The 22,217-nt window shown below is 46.0% G+C and overlaps 1 protein-coding gene across 1 annotated transcript in view; it reads left to right on the forward strand.

The window, feature by feature from the left end:
* Positions 1-22,217, forward strand: part of LOC138293608 (adhesive plaque matrix protein 2-like) — a 562,975-nt gene that overhangs the window by 275,053 nt on the left and 265,705 nt on the right. The window lies entirely within an intron of this gene.

A 22,217-nucleotide genomic window follows, 5' to 3' on the forward strand; every position in this document is an offset into this window, starting at 1 on the left:
ACGAAAAGAAGCTGGTCGTGGCTCTACACAAAAAAACTGATCTGGATTGATATACATCACTAACATTGTGCATGTGCAAAAGCTCTTCCCTGCCACAAGCACCTTCTTTATCAGCAGTGGTTCTTGTACCAACCTCTGCAATACTGAGCATCTTTTCTTAGCATGTAGAATGTAGCTGTGGGGGTCATTCCGACTCTGGCGGGTGGCGGGCGCCGCCCGCCGTGCGGAGACCGCCAGAAGACCGTACCGCGGTCAAATGACCGCGGCGGTCATTCTGACTTTCCCGCTGGGCGGGCGGGCGACCGCCAAAAGGCCGCCCGCCCGCCCAGCGGGAAAGCCCCAGCAACGATGAAGCCGGCTCCGAATGGAGCCGGCGGAGTTGCTGGTGTGCGACGTGTGCAGTGGTACCCGTCGCGATTTTCAGTGTCTGCTAGGCAGACACTGAAAATCATTATAGGGCCCTGTTAGGGGGCCCCACGACACCCGTTCCCGCCAGCGTGGTTCTGGCGGTGAAAACCGCCAGAAACAGGCTGGCGGGAAGGGGGTCGGAATCCCCATGGCGGCGCTGCTTGCAGCGCCGCCATGGAGGATTCATTTGGCCAGGGGAAAACCGGCGGGAAACCGCCGGTTTCCCTTTTCTGACCGCGGCTTTACCGCTGCGGTCAGAATTGGCCAGGAAGCACCGCCAGCCTGTTGGCGGTGCTTCCACGGTCGTTGGCCCTGGCGGTCAATGACCGCCAGGGTCAGAATGACCCCCTATGTGTCTCACTGGTTCCTTAAGTGTCATTTCTGTGACAATTTAAATCCTCTATTTCCTTTACCTTTAAAAACATACACATCAGATATATCACATTTAGCCTCTTTTTCTCTTTCATCTTCTCCGTTCATCAGGCAGGTATCAGATGGTCTCCAATATCGCAATCATCTCTCCTCCTATTTCTGTTTACCCCCAGAACAAGTCTCTTTCCATTTTTTGATTCAGTTTCCCTCGATTTCTCAATTTCACTGGTCATATTCCTGGATCTGGGGCATGCACATGAGGGGAGGCTGGATCCGTGTGAACAGTCCCGGTGCAATGTAGTATTGCACAAGTGGCTGCAGTTTACTTTTTGTGCTAAAAATTTAACTTGTGCACAGTTTGCTCACACACTTTTGGAAGTGAGTGTTGTCTTTTTTCCATGGTCCTATTTTCAATGTAACTGAGGAAATTCAATTTGCCTTGACGTGTGATCCCAACACTGAAGGACTGGCAAACAAAATAGGCATCCGATGAGATGCTGCACTACCCTAGTTGTGTAGATTTAGTAGTATCACCTACGGATCCATGGAAGAGAGAAAGAGATCAGGATGGGGTGACGTGGACGTGGAATACCAATGGCGAATACCTCTTGGGTCCACCGTGGTGTTTTAGCCAATATCATTTTGTTTTCTGAGCTGTTCAAGGACCACTTCTAAAGCAGTATATTGGACAAAATACGTAGTGTCTGCTAGTTACCTTATTTCATGCTTTGCTATATATTTTTATAAAACGTCACTACTACTGCAACTCAAAATTCAATTCAATGTATTTTGCCACTCAAAATGCATTGAATTGTAAGACATAAACACACTGATACTAGGAAATGTCACATATTTGGACTGAAATCTTGGCAGCAATGCGTTCCGAGGAAGGGACAGGACTGACTGTACACTAGAGGTGGACGAGACAACAGATTAATGGGATAGTCCAGTCAGCGCTGAACCAAGGGTGAGCTCTTGCTCTAAGAGCCCGTAGAGGAGCTGAGCCCTAAAAATAGCTGGCACGTAAATCATGCCAGTAAATCATGATAGAATATGATAAGGTGTCTTCAAAATTCAAGAAACTGTGGGGCATATTTATAATCCCCTAGCGCCACCTTACGCCACATTAACCTCATTATTTTTTACGTTAATGTGGCGCGAGGCTGAAATCCCCGTGCCGTTTTTACAGAGTGGGGCAATGCATGCATTGCGCCACTCTGTAACCCTTTGTGCTACATTATGCCTGTGCCAGGCATAATTTATGGAAAGGGGGCGTTCCCCCCTTAATGAGATTTCCTTGCACCATTTTTTATGACACTTTTAATGCCTGTTTAGAGCAGGTGTTAAAAGGGGGCTTCCATTCTTTAGAATGGGTCCCTATGTACTCTGCAGGAGTAACGCCAACAGTCTGGCGCTACTCCTGCAGAGTACATCAATAGCGTCACATTGAATGACGCTATTGCCCCCTACCATGTGCCATAGTGTGCCATATTTTAAATACGGGGCACACATGGTGGCAGTAGGGGGGCGCTAAGGGGCGCAGGAAGACTGGCGCTGCACTCGGTGCAGCGCCACTTTCCATAAATCTGCCCCTGTATTGTTTTAACAAATAGAAGATTTTCACCTTAGTACATCAGATTATTTGGAAAGTATTTATTAAAAGAGAGAGTCTTCAGCCATGCACAGAGAAACATTTCCTGTCTGATGACAATGCTAATAATAAACTTAGTGGCAAGTCGGTTGTCATGTGTACCTATTACGTGGACTAGATTCTTATTGTAGCTGGAGCAACATTATACTCACTTAAACACAGGAGAGGTTTTTGAATAGCACACATCCTGAGCTCCAGCATTCAAACATGCTCTCAGTGAAATATAGGGGCATATTACCAGGACAAGTGGTGCAGGGCAGTGCAGAAAGTTATCTTGCTGCGCTGCCTGTGCCACAAGGAAAGGGCAGAAATGCGCCATATTTATGAAATATGGGGGCATATTTATACTCTGTTTGCGCCAGATTTGCGTCTTTTTTTTATGCAAATCTGGCGCAAACTTAACTCCATATTTATATTTTGGTGCTAGAAATGTCTAGCACCAAAATATTGGAGTTAAAGTCATTTTTTGCCTGCGGAATACTACCTTGCGTCAGTGAGATGCAAGGTAGGCGTTCCCAGGGAAAAAATGACTCAAAGGCCTTAGCGCCTTATTTATCCTCCTGTGCAAAAATGGCTCATGGGAGGTAGGCGGGCCTAAATAATGGCGCTAAGCTTGCTTAGCGCCATTATTTAACGCCTGGGTCAGGGCAGACATTTGGGGACCTGTGGGCACATTTCCCTAGTGGAACACCATGGAATAAGCCCACAGGAGCCCTTCCCAGGCCCCAGGGATACCCCCACCCACACCAGAGGGACAGCGGAGGATGGGGGACCCCATCCCAGGTAAGTACAGGTAAGTAAAGGTAAGTATTTACCTTTCTTCCTTAAAGTGCCATAGGGGGGCCAGCAATGGGCCACCATACATGGCACTGGGTGCCATGGCCAGGCCCAGGGGACCCCTGTCCCCACGGGGCTGGCCATTGGTGCGGTGGGCATGACTCATGTTTTTTATAAGAGTCATGTGGTATGGTAGGTTTAGCGTCAATAAATGACGCTAGGCTGGTTAGAGTCATCTTTTTTTACTCTAACCAGCCTAATGTCATTTTTTAATGCTAAACCCACTACTCCGATACCTCCACCCCCACCCGGCTAATGTCATTCTCCGTGACGTTAGCCTACCCTTTGTGCCGGATTGTGCCATTCCATACATAAGACTCCCAGCAGGTGTCTTGGAATGGCACTAACTGGTGGTATACTTTTTTACGCTAAATTGCATTAGCGCAGTTTAGCATCAAAAAGTATAAATCAGGGCCATGGTGCTTTCTTGTCTTTTCCCCTTGTGCTGGCGCCGTTTTGGATGCCTAGCACCAATGCAGGCATTATTGCACTATGGTGCAAGGGTGCCTGCGTTGCATGCAAGATTGTTTTTGTGCAGTAAGAGGCACCTTCATGCACAGAAACAATGGAGGTGTTTTCCTTCTTCTGAATGCAGCACACATGCAAAAAGGAGAAATAAAAACATGTCTCCTCTTTATGCCAGCCCTGGGGAGGCGTAAGATTTTGATGCATTTCTAGGTCTACAAGTCCTTGTAAATTTGAGAATTCATCAAAGCCCATAAGAGTTGCATGGGACATCCACCACAGGACCCATGGAATGCCTTCCTTGTGCAAAGTAAGGCAAAGCAGCAATATGCGCTGCTTTGCCTTACTCAAGATTTATGAGGTCGCTCGAAGCCATGCAATGTGGCTTTTGCATGGCTTTATAAATCCTTCTTAGGGCTTGCATCACTTTAGCACCATGCAACACAACGTTGCGTGGTGCAAAAATGATGTAATGGGACTTGTATATATGCCCAATAGTGCTTGCCGAGGATCACAAAATGTCATTAATCGAGAAAGGATGGGATTGCAAAGGTGAAATGCTATGGATGGAACCATCTTTCGCTATATTATTTTTTCAGTATTTGTCATGTCCAGTACCACCACCCTGATCTACAAAATAACCATAAACAGGGAGAGATGCTTTACAGGTAGAAAACATTTGAGGTTCTTATTTTCATAAGTGGGTATATGTGCTTGCTATAAGGGTGGTGCAGCATTTCACAAACAGCAATTAGGTAGTGTGCCTTTGGTATTTTTAGGCTTGCTTTCACTATTTTCTCGACACTTGTGTGGTAAAAAAAAAACTCATTTGGATCATATTTCAAACATTTGTTGCAAATTTGTGCCATAAAATCCACCATTTGAATCCAAAGTTTTCAAAAATGTCTTGGGAGGGGAGAACCCCCCCCCACACCTTCCATTGTCTGTTAGGGCTCACTCTTGCATTAGACTCATATCTAAAATTCTCCACCTCGCCACTTTTAAAATTCACTAGCCACTGATGTAATATGGGTGGAATTCAGCAGCTGAATATCCTTCAAGATAGTGGTGGTAACGTGGGGATAAATCTTTGGGTTAACACTCTTTTCTATTAAGCAGTTTCCTCCAACACTTGTAAGGTTTTCTTCCAGCCTTCTTCAATCAATCAATCAATCAATCAGTAATTTGTCAAGCGCGCTACTCACCCGGAAGGGTCTCAAGGCACTGTGGGGGGGGAGAGGAGGATGCTACTGCTCGAAGAGTCAGGTCTTGAGGCGCATCCTGAAGGTCAGGAGGTCCTGGGTCAGATGTAGGTTGACAGGGAGGGAGTTCCAGGTTTTGGCGGCAAGGTGGGAGAAGGATCTGCTGCCAGTTGTGGTCTAGTGGATACGGGGGACGGTTGCGAGGGCGAAGTTGGCAGAGCGGAGCTGGCGTGTCGGGATGTGGAAGTTGAGATGCTCGTTGAGGTAGGCAGGTCCGGTGTTGTGGAGAGCTTTGTGAGCGTGGATCAGGAGTTTGAAGATGATCCTTTTGTTGGTGGGGAGCCAGTGGAGGTCTCTGAGGTTGGCTGAGGTGTGTTCGTGGCGAGGGAGGAGGAGCGTCGCCCACCCCACCAGCAGCAAACCTTTTACTACAAAACGATAATAAACTATGTTTGTAGTAAAAGGGGTGGGCATTGGATATGACAGCACTGAGGGGGAGTGCTCAGCACTCCCCTTCATTGCGTATGTATATTTGGCCGGCCGTCTCGGGCCGGACAAACATACATGCGCAGTGGGCTCTCTCCAGCCCAGTACTCTGTTGCCAAGCTGGAGAGAGGCTGCACAGGCTTCCAATCTGCCTGGGAGCATCCTGGCCAATCCGAACGCTGCTTTGAGCAGCGTCAGGATTGGCCACAGGGCGGGCTTGGAGCCTGTGCCTCCTGTAACGAAGAAGGAGCAGCGGCTCGGAGCTGAGGTACGTTTTTTGTGTTTAAATTGTTTTAATATTCCCCCCTCCCACACCCTGTGCCGCCCCCTCCTCTGCAAGCCCAGCAAGACGCGACGGGCACTGGGGTAATAGACACCTTTACAAAAAAGTTACATGACCTTCCCAGAAGTACACCTGAATGCCTGCGCCTGCCACCTTCTGGTTTTTCCCTTTCATGATTTTTTGTTTGCTAACTATATGTAATTATCTGCCACTGCAATCACATGGGACACATTCTGTACTTTCAAGTAAGTTATAGAAAAATGAAATTCTGTTTCCTGTTTTTGCTATTGTGTAATGCACTGCCAGTTCCAAAGCACTGTTCCCTATAGGCACGTTTTGTATGATAATATTGAAAAATAATTAAACCTTCATTTAATATTTCTTTTGGTGATAGAATCTACGTACGAATTTTAGGAACACATAAAAAAATCATATTGTGAAAGTTCTGAATCTTTATGTTAAGTGCTTGTTGGACACTATGACCACGAACATCAGAAAAAGCTGCTGCTTGGTCCTTGACCAGATGAGTAAAGATGTAGAATGAACTGAGCAGGGAACAGGGAACTCAATTTAAGATCCCTACAGATGTGAAAATAAATCTCTTAATTTCATTTATTTCAATGTCCAAGGATGGTGATGCATCTTACCTCGTTTCTATATAAGGTTTTCTTCTCTTCTACACTGGTATCTTGCAGTTTAAGCACTTGCATTCACTTACTATGGATTCCAAGGAATATTCTGTAATAAAGGTGAGAAGGAATGCATGAGTGGGACAGATCCACAGTGAGTGCAACAAAAAGAAGCTGCTCGTGGCTCTGCACAAAAACCTGGTCTGTATCACTGATATAGTGCATGTCCAAAAGCTGTTCCTGCCACAAGCGCCTTCTTTATCAGAAGTGGTTTTTGAACCAACTTCTGAAAACTGAGTATCTTTACTGAGCAAGCAGAATGCGGCTATGTGCCTCATGGATTCCTATACAAAGTGTAATTTCTGTGACAAATTAAAAACTCTATTTTCTTTACCTTCATGAATACACACATCAGATATATCACGTTTAGCCTCTGTTTCTTTTGCATTCTCTCCTTTCATCCAGCAAGTATGGGGCAGGTCTCCAACATCTCAAACATCTCTCTCCATTTCTCTTTACCCTACCACACAAACCTCTTTCCCTTTTTTCTTCAGCTTCTCTCCTTTCTCGATCTGACTGGCCATATTTTTGGATTTGGGGCAAGTGCACGAGGGGAGACTGGATCCGTGTTAGCACTCCCAGTGCAATATGGTATTCTAGAAGTGAATGCATTTTTCTTTTAGTGCTAACAATTTAACTTAGGCAAAGTTTGCTTGCACACTTTTGGAGATGAGTATCCCCTCACTTCCATAGTCCTATACTCAATGCAAATAAGGGAATTCAATTTCCTATACACATGACCCCAGCACAAAAGCATTGATAAACAAACTAGACAACCAATGAGATACTGCACTGCCCTAGCTGTGTAAATGTAGTAGTATCACCTCCAGGTCCATAGGAGTGAGAAAGAATGCAGGTGTCAGTCAGTGGTCAATGCATCCTCCATTCGGAGACATGGTTAGTGAATTTGGCAGATGCCACTAGTGCGGCAAGCAAGAGGTGATGGTCTTTCTCATGCACATTCGAAAGTTTGGCCTGAGTTCTCTCTCGAGAACTGGTCCTGTCTGTAATTTTTCCTACCTTATGTGTGAGTGCACCTCTTGAGCACCAGCAAATCCATTTCTGTACCATTGTGTAGTGGTGGGTGAAAAAGAAGTGCTGAGCAGAACAGCACAATTTTTACTACACATTAGACATACTTCTCCATTTCCACCACATTAATGATCCTTATTAGCATCTGTGCTGAATTTTGACAGTCCCAGATATATTCGTCTTCCCATGGTCCAGCTTCATCTTTACATGCAAAGGACATAGTTTGTGTCATTCAGAACGCTCTTGAAAATCAATTTTCTTGATGAAAAATTGTAATTCTACATTTTGAAGGTAAGGAAAAGGGTATGTTTCGAATGTATGCTCTTAATGTAGAAGACAGAGAGGGATATTTTCAAGGAATTGATGTAGGGCAGCACCACACGTCTTTCTGCTGCACTGTCCTACAGCAATTAGAAAGGGCAGAAATGCACAATATTTACAAGATTCGGTGCATTTCTCTTCTTTCCTCCTGCATTGGTGCACAATTTGCTGTCTAGCGCCAATGCAAGCACCTTTGCACCATGGTGCAAGTGGGTATGCACTGTTGCCAGGATTATTTTTGCGGATAAAAGGGACACTTACCTGCACACAAAATCCAGATATTCTTTTTCCTCTTTATATGTGTGCTACAAAATGCACCTACAAAATGCAGCACACATAGAAACAGGAAACAGCGAGGATAAATAAAGCTATTTCTCCTCCTTGTGCTTGCCCTGGGAGGCGTACAGTTTTCACGCATTCCCAGGTTTACAGTTTCTTGTAAATCTAGGAATGCGTCAAAACACATGGGTGTTGAGTGGAAATACCCACCACAATGCCCATGGAATGCCTCTCTGATGCAGCGACTTGGTCTGCTTTGTCTTACACCATATCTACGAGGCCATGAAAAGCCACGCAAAGTGGCTTTGCGTGGCCTCGTAGATATGGGTCTGCGTCGCCGGAGCATCTTAAAATGTGGCAGACAGGCGGCGCAAGGGGCTTGAAGATATACACCTCTGAGTTTTTGAAGATACGCAGTGATTGTAATCAGTCTGTATCACCCAATTTTTCCTAATTTGTGCCGAATACATTTCTGGGGGGAATCATTCAGTTTCTACATCTTCAAACAAGATGATTTCCTGTGGAGCCTGCTGTTTATGGACGGTCATTGGGACTGACTAAGCATGACAAATGGAAACTGTCATTCACAGCACAGCAGGGTCTAAGAGCTGTAGTCCAGTCTTCAGCCATCAGCTTTCATCATTTTGAGTGACTGCACTCTGCCTCTTCGCAGTCAAGCTCGCCTAACAAACAGCTCCTTTCTTTTTAGTGAATAATGCCAGGAAAGGTTTTTATGCTTTTATTCATGCATATTAAGTTGTTAAGTCAAATTGCGCTTTTCTGTTTTTAGTGCTGACTTTATGTATGTTTGGATAAATTAGCAGACAGGTGAAGGAATCGCTAAAGCAGGATAAATGCTGCAAAAGTAATTATACCTAGGGCCACTGGAGTCATGCAGCAGGGAAGAGCCACATTATGCAGCAGAGTTGAGAAAATTATGCAGCAAGAAAAGGTAAATTATGCAGCCTAATGTAGCACATTTTGTGATAGAGTAAAGTTTTTATTTGCCTTTTTTTTACTTGTTAACAGCGTCTGGGCATTGGTTGCACCTCATTTCCAGTACCTACATATAGCAAAAAGCAACCAGTGCACCTTTTCAAGCAGCTTCTACTGCACAGCAACACATGCCGCTGCGTTTTTGAGCTAAAAACATTTTTTTTAAATTAAAATCTGCAGATTATGTGGCAAATGATGGATTATGTGGCAAATGCACCTAATCTATAATTATGTAAAAATCACTGCAGCCGCCCAATTGCATTATTCCAGTAACCATGTTATACCTTTCACCAGCTATGGCTGAAGGATATACTCAATGGCATGCTGGCACAGAGTCCCTGATGCTTCCTCAGTACTTTTAAACATAAAAAAGTGGTTGCACCACTATGGTGCTCATGTGGCACCCCCAGCTGTTTATGATCTACCAGTCATGAAACCTGGCCTTTTTGGGAGCGGAGAAGGCGCAGTCGTGCAAAGGGCCAGATTTAGAAGAAAGTGGTGCATCGATCCCCATGCGCCTCTTGTCTTGCGTCGCCCCTGCGCCACCTTATGACACCATGGCTGTGCCGTATTTACAAAATGGACAAAGTGGTTGCAATTGTAATACCCACACACGCCGGGCCTGTAAGATGGCAACTGAGATACATTTAGATTGAAACAAAGTTATCATCTCTTCCACTGGCCTAAACCCCATTGTTGAAGTAAAGCGAAAAATCCCTTCAATGGCTCTTGAAAATTGAAGAGCTCTTAATGACAGCAAAGGTGCGCGCATAACTTTGGAATCAAATGGAATGCCTAAGTAATTAAAACTATCCACCTTTGAAACTGGGGATCCCGCTATATCACACTTTTTTGGCTTACTACTTGTAGGCCCACAAATTAAGATAAAATACTTTGACTGGTTGACCTTTCAGTCTAAGAAGGTCATAAACTCCATAAAACCGTCCAACAGCCGCTGGAGGCCATTTGCAGTTTTAGCTATGAGGATGACATCATCGGTATAAAGGGGTGTGGAAATATGATGGTTTCCCACCCTCTATTTAGACTTTTCAGGAAAAGGTACCCCTCAATGCCGTTTATGTAAATTAAAAATCAAAACAGACCTAAAATGCAGCAACAATGGACTCCCTGACAACAGTTTATGGTGGATGTGCCGTCTAGCAGATCCATTGGGCCAGATGTAGGAAGCCTTTTGCATGTCGCAAACTGTGAAAAACGCAGTTTGCGACATACAAAAGGCCTAACGCGATGCACATCTTCAAATTGCGAGTCGGTACCGACTCGCAATTTGAGGATGAGACTCGCAAATAGGAAGGGGTGTTCCCTTCCTATTTGCGACTGCATCGCAATGCTGAGTTGCTTTGTGACCGCGAATGCGGTCGCAAACCAACTCGCAGTTACCACCCACTTGAAGTGGGTGGTAACTCATTCGCAAAAGTCCAATGGGACCCCTTCCCCTTTGAGAATGCCTTAAAAAATGTTTTTTCAGAGCAAGCAGTGGTCCGCCTACTCTGAAAAAAACGAAACCAAATGGTTTCAGAAGTTTTTCTTTTTGCAACTCGATTTCCTTTAAGGAAAATGGGCTGCAAAAAGAAAAAAAATAACAGTCACAGACATGGAGGTCTGCTGTCTACAGCAGGCCACGATCCCTGTGAGTGCATGGACTCCCTATGGGGTCGCAAAATGCGACCCAACTCATTAATATTCATGAGGTTGGTCTTTGCGACCCCATAGCGAGTCGCAGAAGGTGTCTGAGACACCTTTCTGCATAAAATTTTGCGAGTTGCAAATTGCGAGTCGCTATGACTCGCAATTTGCAAGTCGCAAAATATTTTTTTCCTACATCTGGCCCTTACTGAGGTCGACATAAGAGTGTGACTAAAGGTTTTTCCACCCCATACTTTCCAAAATGTTCCATAGTTTAAAGTGGTTTACGGTGTCAAAAGCACTTGACAAATCCATAAAAGCCAGATGGAAGATAATGTTTTTAGCTTGAACATTTGTATCAATTAAAAGGGAAAGATTTAAACATTGCTCTGTAATTCCAGTCCCTTGTCTAAATCCATACTGAAGGTATGAAATAATGTTATTTGTCTCTACCCAGCCATCCAATCTCGCCAAAATAATGCTGCCTAAAATCTTCATAGTCGAGTCTAGCAGAGATATTGGAGCAGATGGGACTGGATATATCCTGCTTCTTGAAAATGGGAACGATCACTGCTTCCTTCGAAGGGGGTGTACGGGGCCCTATTAACACCATAAAAAGTACTCCACACCAGTTTAGGAAACTAGATAATTATTATCTGAATACAATGAGACCAAAACAACATAAAATTCAATATGCACTATTCAAGATATCCCTTTTTAAAGGTTTAAGTGAGTCTCAATCCTTATGAATCAGTTGTATCCTTTTAACACACAGTACCTGGGATGCATAAAAAATAACGACGCAGAGGGCCACAGCAGAGGCGATGCATCGAAAAGCAAAGCAAAGTGTCGATTTTTCCAGCATGGTAAAGGTGATGCGCCGTTTCTCTCCACGCTGCAAGATGATGCGTTGGTTTCCTGGAGCGCAGCCTTGGTTCCTCACTGCGATGCGCAGATATTTTGATGCCCAGGGACAATGCATTGAAAATCCAGAACACATTGAGAAGAGGCAACAGGCCCCCATCGATCTGGCATGCGATGCAGTGATATTTCAGCTGCGAGGCAGGCACTGCGTCAATCCGTCAGACGTTGCGTCAAATTTTTGAGGCGTTGCATTGATTTCCGATGCAATGGATTATTTTCTCTTTGGTGAAATCTTTGATAGCCCTGAGACTTCAGAACAGGAGGCAAGCTCAAATCAAGCCCTTGGCGAGCACTTGAGGAGGAAGGTAGAGTTCGTCCAGCAAAGTCATGGGTCACCAGGCGGCAGGGCAACAAAAAGGCCAGTGGTCCTTCCTGCAAATCAGTCCAGATGAGTCAGTTGGGGCAGCCAGGCAGTCCCTCTGATAGAGTTCAGTTGTATGTCCTGAGTTTTCTGATTTGGTGGGGTCACAGACCCTGTAAAAGTGCCTCTGAAGTGGAGGAAACTTCAAAGAGTGGTGTTGAAGTGCACAAGTTCCCCTTTCAACCCAGCCGTGTGTGCCAGAAGGCCTGTGGGGGGCTATCAGTCCTTTGTGTGAGGGCAGACCACTGACCTTTGAAGTGTAAATGAGACCCTTCCTGCCAGGGAGACCTATCAGTATGCAGATGAATGAAGATGCAGCTGAGTGTCCTGTTTATGGCTCTCAGGGTGGAATGCACAAGGGGAACTGTCAACCAGCACTGACGTGGATTGGTGACAGGCTGTAAGGCACAGATGGCAGTAAGTGTAGATAAATGCGTACTTTCTAAAAGTGCAATCTCTGAAATAGTAATCTATGTTAGACCTGACAACCCTTGGGATGGTCACCCCTAACTTTTTGCCTTCCTCCCTCCACTTTTTAAATACTGTTTTTGATGGTTTTAAGACTCTGCACACTTTACCACTGATAACCAGTGCTAAAGTGCATATGCTCTCTCCCTTTAAACATGGTAACATTGGATCTTACCCAATAGGACTAATTAATTTACTTATAAGTCCTTAGTAGGGTCCACTATATGTGCCCAGGGCCTGTAGATTAAATGCTACTAGTGGACCTGCAGCACTGATTGTGCCACCCACTTAAGTAGCCCCTTAACCTTGTCTCAGGCCTGCCATTGCATGGCCTGTGTGTGCAGTTTTACTGCCAATTCGAGGCCTATGTCATTTTGATATTGTGGGTCTGGTAAATTAATGCAACTCTGTTAGAGTATTGTGTTTTGTTGATAACTCAATGTGCTATATGAAGGCTTTGCTAATTCTCACAAATTGCTGTTTGATACCAAAGTGAGTTTGCTATTTTGGTGCCAAGTGTCATGAAGTTTGCGTTAACAACTGCACTTTCTTCTAGATGGTGACCCTTTATATGCTTTATTATTTGTGTTTGTGAAATGTTCATTTTGATGCATCTGTAAATACCACTGAGCTCATTAGATCTAACAAACCCTGTGTATATATTTCCCCACTTCCAGAGTAAAACTTAAGATTTCCCAAAAAACAGAAAAGTTTGACGTGTGTAACCTAAGATTCCCTAAAATCATAAAAGCTAGACCGTAACTGTCCCCTTTCTCACATAGGCATGACAGACTAACAGGCGAACTGGCCCATGCAATCCCAGCGCCACCCGAGTCCCCAGTCCGGACTAGAGCTTCCCAAAGTTCGATTCCACCCCCCCACCGTCCATCGGGTTCACCCCATCAAACCCCAGTGGCACAGTGAACACACCCTCCTGCTTGTTCTGGTGAACATACCCGAGAGACAAGGAGATTAATAGCAGTTCCAGGCAGTGATACAACTGGCGGGGGTGGTGAAAGGAGTCCCAGTCCTCTGAGGCCCAATGACAAGAGTGGGCATTGTCAGGCCAAGTGCATAACAATTGTAGGCTGACACATAGAGATAGTGTCCTGAGACAAAAGAGAAATCTTTGTACGCCAATTCTGCAATTTGCTAGCAGACGGGACTGAGGAGGGGAACCAATTTGAACTGGCCAAGGGGAGAGTATTTGAGCCAAAGGATATGGCTATGGCAGAGGATTGCATCAGATACTGGAAGGCAAATCCCGAATGGAAGCTCCCCTACATGCAGCAATCCCTCGTAAGGTGGGAAAGAAGGCAAGTCAAAGAAAGGAGGAAAGAACAAGAAGTGGTGGGGATGGAACCAGGATGTTACTGTGAAATCCCTGAGCTGGGAGCAAGCGGTCCTGGTCAGAACAGCTGTGGCCGCAATGGCACAGAAGGTGGTGGCGCCAATGAGAGTACTGCTGTCAGAGGGTCAGAGAAGATAAAGCATGTAGTACCAGGATTCAAGGAAGTAGTACAGGGGACTCCCAAACCCGGGACTGGGCCACAATACTCGCGCTGCCCGTAGAACCAGATAAGCTGAAGGACCAACATGTGTCAGTCCTGCATCTGATGGATGACACACGCACACTTTGGGGGTCATTCTAACTTTGGCGGGCGGCGGACGCCTCCCGCCAAAGTTACGCCCCCGAATGACCGCTCCGCTGTCAGAAGACCGCGGAGGCCATTCCTACTTTCCCGCTGGGCTGGCGGGCGACCGCCAAAAGGGCGCCCGCCGGCCCAGCGGGAAAGACCCTGCAACAAGGAAGCCGGCTCCGAATGGAGCCGGCGGAGTTGCAGGGGTGCGACGGGTGCAGTTGCCGCCGTCGCGATTTTCACTGTCTGCAAAGCACACAGTGAAAATATTTATGGGGCCCTGTTAGGGGGCCCCTGCACTGCCCATGCCAGTGGCATGGGCAGTGCAGGGGCCCCCAGGGGCCCCACGACACCCGTTCCCGCCATCTTGGTTTCTGGCGGTGTAAACCGCCAGAAACAGGCTGGCGGGAAGGGGGTCGGAATCCTCATGGCGGCGCTGCAAGCAGCGCCGCCATGGAGGATTCCCTGGGCCAGGAGTAATCCGGCGGGAAACCGCCGGATCCCCTTTTCTGACCGCGGCGTCAGAATGGCCAGGAAAACACCGCCAGCCTGTTGGCGGTGCTTTCCGTGGTCCGTGGCCCTTGTGGTTTTTACCGCCAGGGTCAGAATGACCACCTTACTCTCTTATGTCCGGTGTTGACAGTGACCCGACGATCCAAGGAGGAACCCATCATGACAATGCTGGTAAATAACATTCCCTACAGCTTCCTAATTGCCTCGGGAGCAACAAAATCACACAAAGGAAGGGATCCTGCTCTTATCCAAAGACTCCATGGACACGCAGGGGTTCTCAGGCACGGTCATGAGGGTTCCCTACACAAAACTCCTCGAGATAGACATGGGAGGCAGCTGCCTGAAGGGGCACGCTATATCACCCCTCTTCTCCGATTAATTTTCTAGGAAGTGACTTAATGGCCAAACTAAACACGAACATTCATTTCTCAGAAGATGGGACAATAGCCAGCTCAGGCCCGGGATTCCCCATCAAGGCTCATGTCTTTAACCCACCCACACTGCACAAACCAGCAACAAGAGCAGCACCAGCTGACCTGAAGGCCTTCAATAATGCTGTCCTCGAAATTATTGTCAATGCGTCGGGACTGCTGGTCCGTAGGATACAGCAGCCCCATGAATTTGTGTTCCCTGGGAGAGTCTCCACGATTTGACACCCCAAGAGGAGGTCCTGCTTTGCTTGAAGGCAGTAGAGGTGCAGCCCAAATACAGGGTCCTGCTGGCCACTGACCAAGCGAACGCAATGTGGGTATGTATCATCTTTGTTAGGCCCTGTTTCAGTATACGGGATGATCAGCTGTTCATTGAGTGTCCAGGGACCTCAAAAATTGTCTTCACTGATTTGATTAAGGTTAGGGTATAACTATTGAATGAGGCTCCATTGCCCATGGCAGTATTGACAACATGACAGGAGCAAGACTTGCCAATAGTACCGCCACAGTTATGGGGCACATCAATACTACTGAACCAGTAAGGATAACACAGCAGGAGTGCATCAGTACCCTCTCTCCAAGGAAGCTGATGTGAGCATGCACCTGCAATCCAAGCACTAGTTTGATACGGAGATCTTCCACATGGGGGTTTCACCCTGCAATACACTGATTTTCCCAGTCAAAAAAAGTAAGGAAGGGACCTGGCACCTGGGGCAGGACCTGCGCCCTCTCAATGACATCATGGTCCTGAAAATCCCGATAGTGCCAGACCCCTTAATCATACTAACTAACATACCTGCAGAAGCCCGCTATTTCTTCATGATAGACATCAAGTATGCGTTCTTTAGCATTCTACTGCACCCCGACAGCCAGTACCTGACCACGTTCACCCTGCGAGGTGTTCAGCTGCAATACCAGAGACTACCGCAAGGGTACTGTGAGTCCCCCAATATCTTCAATCGAATACTACAAAGGGACCTTGCTAACTTCTGATCGGATAGCACCCTGATACAGTATGCTGACGACATCTTCATATATAGTCCCTCTGAGGAACTGTGTTGTCAGGACACAATAGCCCTCTTGACTGCACTTGCAGAGAGAGGGCCAAAGTAGAGAAGGGGAAGATGCAGTATGTACAACAGGCAGTTAGCTATCTGGGTCAGCTGACCTCAGCAGCTGGTCAGCGGATCACGCTGGCGCGTGCAGATTCTATAAGGACTATGCCTCCACCGAAAATAAAAAAGGGCATGCAAATGTCTTTTGGGCTATGCAGCTACGTCCAACAGTGGGTCTTTGACTATAGCACGCTTGTTGCCCCCTTACTCTAGACCATGAAAAAGGCAACAGCGGCCCACGAGCATGGACACTTGAGATGCACAATGCCTTCTGCAAGCTCAAAACAGAGATAATGCACTCCTCCATGTTAGGAACACCCAACTATAAGAAGGAATTCTTCTTATTTAGCCACAGCAATGGGCGAGTCATATCAGCAGTCCTGACACAAAAATATCCCCTGGGGTATAAACCTCTTGCATACTACAGTAGGGTCTTAGACTCAATCATGCAGGTTCATTTTCTATGTGAGCAGGTGCTAGCAGCAGCGGCCTTTGCGATCAAGAAAAGCCCCTCCCTTGTGATGGGGGAACTGCTGACACTGTATTTAGTGTTTGCAGGCATACAAAACAGCAAGAGCATGCTGACTACACAATGGGTTTTGGGTCACAATCTGTGCTCTCCAGGCCGTCACTAAAATAGCAGGGCGCCATCTAGTAAACCCAGTCACCTTCCTAGCACACGAGGTTCAAGAGGGGGAGGAGGTCCATGACTGTGCAACATACACCCCTGCGGGGATCAGCCAGGCAGAAGAGGGTCCCATCCTAGATAGTGAGGCACTGTTCATCTACGGTTCCTCCATGATCAAGAGACTATGGTAGGACACATTGGGGCAGCGGTAGTAATGGCTCGTAGCCACACGCTTTCAGAAAAACTTCAAGTTACCGCTCAACTAACTCTCCTTCCCCACCTCTCAGCACAGGCGGCAGAGCTGGTACTAATCGAAGACCTTACCTAAAGCTAAGGGAAGATGGTAACCATTTACTCAGATTCAGCCTATGTCACCACCACGGTGCACTCAAGCAAAGGAAGGTGGAAAAGGCAAGGGTTTCTGAAATCAAACGGAATGCCAACCTCAAACCAGGACTTCCTAGAGTTACCAATCGATGAACTGACCCTGCCTAAATGCATGGCCATAGTAAAATGCACCACTCATACCGGGGCAAGGACTTCATATCCAGGAGAAATGCATTAGCTAACCAACTTGCAAAAAAAGCAGCTTATAGAATGATTAAGGAAGCACATGTACTTCCCTTACAACAGGTATCCGAGAAGGAACCCCCACAGGACACGTCTTACACAGAAACAGCAGGATTGTACCTGAGGGAGTTGCAGGAAACAGCATTGCCTGACAAGAAGGAGCAACAGGTAGCCAGGGAATGCACGCAGACTGCACATTACCCCATATACCGGCACCCACCCAAAGGGATACCCATTATGCTGCTAAGCTTATTCAAGATAGTTAAGATAGTTTCGCCCCAGTTGCACTTACCAACACTCACAGCCAAAGACATCATGCTAGCAGAACTTTGGAGCAACTGGTTTATCCCCAACCTTACCAAAACTGTGATGATGTACTTAAATGTGTCCCATGTGTCTGCCAACCACCCCCAAAGCAACGGCATTGTTGAAAGACTCAAGTGGCTCCACTGTCTGCCTCTATCCTTTTTTGCAGTAAGGAACACGCCAACCAGCAATCACCACTTCACACCACACGAGGTTGCAACTGGTAGACTGCTGAGGACACCAGTCCCAAAAACACAGACCAAATTAAGCACTGAGGCTAGCTCTCAAGCACAAGGGGACGAATTATATGTGTAGCTCTCTGAACTAACCAAAACAGCTAAGTTCCTATCCAAACAGGTCAGCTACAGGTCGGAACTCCAAGTGTAGCACCGCCAAGCTACCATGTCAAACACCTCAACCTGGCCAAGAAGTTAACATCCAAAATTTTGTAAGGAAATGGATGTAAGTTAAATTTTGAAGGGTCTACAGCGTGATCTTCGCAACACCTATTGCCCTCAAAGTAGAGGGGAGAGATGTGTGGGTCCACCTTTCTGACATGCGGCTAAAACCTTCCACAGACCCCCCCCTCACCATGAACTGCACCACAAACTTTTTTGAACCGTCAAAGCTAACCGTCAAAGCTAAGAAACTCCAATAACCTGAAGGCTACTGATATCTCCCCTGGAATTCATCCCAAGACCTGCAATGTTCAAAACGTTATGTATTTTTGCACATGTGTGTATCCTCTATTTATCATGGGTACTGCTGCATCCATTCATTGCAAAGAATGGCTAGTCTAATGGAGTTCATCTAGAAAATGTCATTGCACTTGCGTCTTGGGTCTCTCCCATGTCACTCACAATTACATAAAAAACAATACTAGCATTCCACTCACACTACACAGCACTCTTTTACATAACATGGTATCACCACATGACAGCCACAGGTTCCAAGACATCAGCCAGGTAATGTTACGTCTTTTCACTGATACCACATGCAGTAAATGCTTTACTTGTCACAAGAGGAAGCCCCTGAAAAAGCAAAATGCCTTCTTCATCTACACCTATTTAGGATTAGGGCCAGGATACAACCCCATAGAGTAGAACCTCACAGGGTAGTAGCAAATGTGACCCGCTACGAGACCAATCCCACAGCACTGTACCTTCTCACTAAGTCTAGTAATATCCAGTATGATCTAGATAGGATGCACGCGAGGGGCACCATAGGGGAGGACATTGTTTGTTCCCGAGACTTTCTAGAAAAGAGATTCTTGGAGGTAGCAAAACCAACAAACCAATGCACAAACATTTCCTCTCCCCCTTCCATTTGCGGTCCCAGGGTGGTCCTTAACATATCTGGGGCTGTCTTTGTTAACAACAAGTGAACCCCAGACATAGAGTTCAGTATAGGGCCATCCACCTTGAGGATACGAAGGAAAAGGAGTCTCGTAGGAAGCGTTTAAATAACAGCATAAATGCCCCATGTCAGAAAATCTGGGATACTGAGATAGATAGGTATAAGTGGATAGAAGGGAAGGGACAACCTCTAATTGCACGAAAACTCATGCTGTATTCTTTATGTTTCAGAGGCAAAGGAACAATTCTGTTGGGTACATATGAAGACTGTGGCACAACCCTGCACATTCCAGACATGCAATAAGGCAGGCTGACGGACAGTTACTGGCAATGCGACGAGTTTCCCTACATTCAGCTCATGTGCGGATGGCGTGGCCTCTGCTCCCCCTCACCATACACACCCCGGCTCTGGTTATTCCCAGAGAAGATCTCTCAGAACTATACCAACACCCGCTAAAGGGAAAAGATGACTCTGTTGCATCAGGCTCGAGAGAAAAGAACAGCTGATTATTTTGGATGGGCTCAGTACAAGGACATTCCAGAGGAATTCGGACTGCTCTCCGATGCACAAGTATCAGCAGGAGGGTTCATACCCTGCTTCACCACGCAGACAAAAGCAAGCGCCCGTTGGTTGCAAATAACCATGTGGGAAATGCTCAAAATGATGGCCAGCAGTGAGCTCACCCTTGATGCAATCTAGGAAGAACTGAGCGCCATCCGTTTCATGATGATGCAACATTGGTATGTTTTAGAGTTGATGACCGCAATGGAGTTGGGGTGGTGTATGAAGATCGGTGCATTCTGCTGCACGTTTATACCAGGCAATAAAATGGACAATGGGACCTTGACTCTTGCCATCCAAGCATTGCTACATTTAAAGAGAGACAGGCATGAGGAGGGAGATGCCCCTGAGCAGGAGTGGTTCTCGAACTGGTTGTCCTGGGTCTCCTGATGGCTGGCCAGTCTGTGCACATCATTGTTGCTCATTTTCATGTTGTTATTGTTTTTGTGTGGTTTCCTACAAGTGGGGGTTTCCTGCTGTAAAATGCAGTCCTCAAATTGGGTAGAATGCAAGTAACTAGGGAGGTACCCCCCAATAATGTGACTGTCATGAAGTATGGGTTAGAAGGTGTAGTTGAAAATTCAACAAGAGGGGGGAATGATGATATTGGAATAGTCGATGCAGATGCACACAACGGTACATTTGCATATAAGAGTGAAATTGCATCACCATTATTAAATTCACCAGTCGTTAACTCTGCCTCAACCCCGTCTCCAAAGTACATGCTCAGGCAGGGCCTGAGACCTAGGCCTGAGATTATCGACTGACAAGTCACAGGTGGGGCAACACGTTGCCGGCAGACAATTGTGCGAACCAGAAACCAATAAAACACACAGAGGGGTACGTGCATTCGCAAACACCATAAAGTCAGATGCCACATGAAGTTAGGAACACACAGCCAATCAGAACACAGCACGCATAGTACCACACAGTGATCACGCGCCCCTCAGGCCGGACATCTGGACACGTTGCCAGCTGACCCACATTATGCCTACGGTCGAGGCCCATCTGCACATGATATCAGGACTTTATTTACGACTCAAAGACAACTGTTCACATTCTTCACCTCAAAAGGAATCTTGTAATTGTTTATAGTACCAAGAGAAATGTATAAAACACTGCTCAGAACAAATGTACTTTGAGACAGTCCCCAGACCCCGTTTCTGTAACTTTTCTTCCAGCCCGGTTTCATTAAATGGACTGTTCCTGTTTTGCCAAACGCCTCTTGTCTTTTGTTTTCTTCAATGTAAATTCACATTCGGGCAACACGCCCACCCATAACAAACAGCAAGCACTCATTTTACTGTTCATTTTTGCAACCTCAGCCAACATATTGACAACATGTGAAGATTGATGGTCAAACAGATCATAATAAAAGTTGATAATCATCAAATCTCCTGGGCCTAACCCAGACAGCAATATTATTTGGAACCAAGGGGTAGAACACAAAAGCTTTACTTTAGGGGAGCAAAAATTGACCAAGTTCAAAATAGCCAACTCACCCTTTGCCCTCCAAGCGAGGATGGAATTGGTGAAGTACAAAAGGATTGAAAACCATCCATATAAAAGTCTGTTGTGGCCCAAGTCTCTTGAAGGCAAACTATCTCAAAGCCCTTTATAAAAAAAAAACACTCTTCATTAGACAATTAAGAATAAATTCAGCAACATTCCAAGCTAGCAAATTGTAGGGCATAGAAAACGGGATGGCCCTTGATTTAGTTGACACGCTCTGGAAAGCCTCTCAATTTCGATTGGTGGAAGGCTGTTTCTGAAGAATGGAGTGTAATCACTTTAATAACAGTAGTGTCAAGTGTTGGATGGAGGGGATTGGAAATTGGGGGCTCAATCGCTTTTAGATGTCGACCAATGTCCTGAGAAAGACTGGCCAAACGTTTGAATAAAGGATGAGAGGAGGTCATACTGGGAACCAAACTGAGTGTCTCAACATGGATATTCCTGTTGGCTGCCTGTTCAATGTCCTGGCTGTGGTGGGGCTTGTAATAGAAACCCAAAGGTAAGGCTGTAATTCTTCCTGTGCGCTTGTCAGGTGACTTTGTGTGCCTGTAATTTCCTCACCAAAAAGGCCTTCTTAAATTCATGACAGCACAATTACCTAAAGTGAATTTTGGTTTATGACCAACCCAGGGAACTCTCCTTCCTGTCAAAATCTTGTTAAAAAGATCACCAGGACAACCTGAATTTACCTTAAAACAATGTATTACCTTATACTTCAAGTATAGCCAGGATTCTCTCTCTATTTGGGCTCCAGGAGGGAACTTGATCTAAAATATTAACAAAAGGAGTGCCGTCAGCAGGCAGGTGTAAGGTAAACAGATGGTCATCAAGAAGGGGGGAGGATCTAACTTCAAGTAGGTCAGACCTCTGATAATTTTGAAGTTGGACCGCAATACATATAGCAGGAACGATATTGCCAGTATAGGGTGCTTATGAAGAGAGGCCATCAGCTAAGGCAAGTGCAGAACGATTGGCCCTTGAAAAGGAGTTGTTTTCAACATGCAGGCTGGCAGGCCTTGCAATTGAAGTAACTGGGATGGGCCTAGAGACCTCAGCAAGAGGTAGCTGAACATGAGAAGGTTGAATTAAAGGTTGAGTTAAAGCCAAACGTTTCTCCATTTTCTTTTCAAATTGCATGAAAATATCAGAACAAAAAGTGTT

The sequence above is a fragment of the Pleurodeles waltl genome, chromosome 4_2, assembly GCF_031143425.1.
Source record: "Pleurodeles waltl isolate 20211129_DDA chromosome 4_2, aPleWal1.hap1.20221129, whole genome shotgun sequence".
NCBI classification, from domain to species: Eukaryota; Metazoa; Chordata; class Amphibia; order Caudata; family Salamandridae; genus Pleurodeles; species Pleurodeles waltl.